Source organism: Tupaia chinensis, unplaced genomic scaffold, assembly GCF_000334495.1.
Source record: "Tupaia chinensis unplaced genomic scaffold, TupChi_1.0 Scaffold138910_1, whole genome shotgun sequence".
Classification (NCBI taxonomy): domain Eukaryota; kingdom Metazoa; phylum Chordata; class Mammalia; order Scandentia; family Tupaiidae; genus Tupaia; species Tupaia belangeri.
This window is the reverse complement of record NW_006198801.1, coordinates 1,048,512-1,050,015: the sequence shown is the minus strand read 5'-3', so window position 1 is coordinate 1,050,015 and position 1,504 is coordinate 1,048,512. Positions and strand designations below refer to the sequence as shown.

Sequence of the window (1,504 nt, the reverse complement as noted above, 5' to 3'; positions counted from 1 at the left end):
GGCCAGCCTCTGTGGGCCGCTGCCACAGAGGCCATCCGAGTCTCCCCCCTTGACCACTCAAAGTTGCCCTCATGGCTCATCCCACCCACCTCCCTGGGCGGTGGCCTGGTGTGGTCACCTCCAGACACTCTGGGTTGCACTTTGGCCAGAAGCCCTGCCCTCCTTTCTTGTCCCCTGGGGGAAGGGGCCCGCCCCAGCAGGCTCCAGCCTGCTGCTCCCCTCCCCCGCATCTAGTGCTAAGACTTTTCCTTGAAAGGGCAGAAGCCAGCCCCTCTTCTGAATCCCAGAATCTAACATTCCAAGACTCGATCAGGCCTGTTTTCCGCTGTGGGAACTGGGGCCAAGAGGAGAGACCCGTGCCAGCCTCGAGGTTCCCTGGCCCACAGGCCCAGTCATCACACTGGTACCGGGCCCCGGGCCTCCATCACCCCATCTGTCACCCCTCCCCTGACATCCCAGCTGGCCTGCCTTGGCGGTGCTGTCCCTGACTGCCACATCACTGCTCCAGAACCCGCCAGCTGGGCCCTGGGGCCTGTGGGCCCCTCCAGAACCTTGGACAAAGGCAAGGGAGGGCGGGGAAGGGGCCCTGACCAGCCTCCGCCCCTGGCCCTAGGAGGCAGACATGCCTGACGAGGTGAACATTGATGAACTGTTGGAACTCGAGAGTGAAGAGGAGAGAAGCCGCAAAATCCAGGTAGGTGGGAGAGACGCCCCGGCCTCCCCCAAAGAATAGCAGTAGTTAACCTGTCTGTGGGCGTTTCCTGCCTAGGAGCTGGTGCAAGTGCTTTAAATGATTTGCACACACGGTCTTCACCAAATCCTATGAAGTAGGTGCTATGGTCCTCATTTTCCAAATAAGGAAAAGGAAGTCAGAGAGGTTTCATCGCCTGCCCAGCGTCACACAGCTCGGAGGGGCGGAGCTGGGAGTCAGGCTCGGCCGTCTAGCTGCCGTTTCCTGGCTCTTAAGGGCCCATGCTCTTCGCCCTCTGGACCTGGTGGTTCAGCCCTGATCCGCGAGGCTAGGTGGGCAATCCACCCAGGAGTGGGGCTTCCGGTTGTCTTGCAGCCCTGGGGCTTTATTGAAAAGGGAAGGGGCCAGAGGGGAGTAGATGTGATTCATTTACTGTTTTGGGGTTGTTTTTTTTGGGGGGGGTGTTTAGGGACTCCTGAAGTCGTGCACGAACCCCACAGAGGTGAGTTTCCCTGCCCCTTTCAGGCCCGGTTCCTGCCCCTGCACCCTGGTGGGGGAGGGGTGGGGGTGGGGAGGGACTGCCACAAGTGGCCTCCTCTGTCCTCCCAGCTCTGCTCCTGCCACTGGGGCTCTGTTATCTGCCCCCTGCCGAGAGGCCCCCCTCACCTCCTATTTCTGCCTTTGTCTCTCTGCCCTGTTAGTGCTCCCACTACCCTCCCACTACTGGAGGCCCTTCCCCACCTCTCAGGGGGGCCTCCCATCCCTCTAGGCCCTGAACCCGAGTGGCCCTCCCACTTCCTTCCCTGCTTTAAA

At 61.0% G+C, this 1,504-nt stretch overlaps 1 long non-coding RNA gene across 1 annotated transcript in view; it reads left to right on the top strand.

Annotated features, from left to right (window-relative positions):
• The window catches only part of LOC102489440 (uncharacterized), a 3,398-nt gene extending 2,201 nt beyond the window's left edge, over positions 1–1,197 (top strand). The window contains exons 2-3 of the long non-coding RNA XR_336465.1: positions 614–694; positions 1,161–1,197. This is a non-coding gene — a long non-coding RNA (uncharacterized LOC102489440). The remainder of the gene's footprint in view (positions 1–613; positions 695–1,160) is intronic.
• Positions 1,198–1,504: the final 307 nt, after the last annotated feature.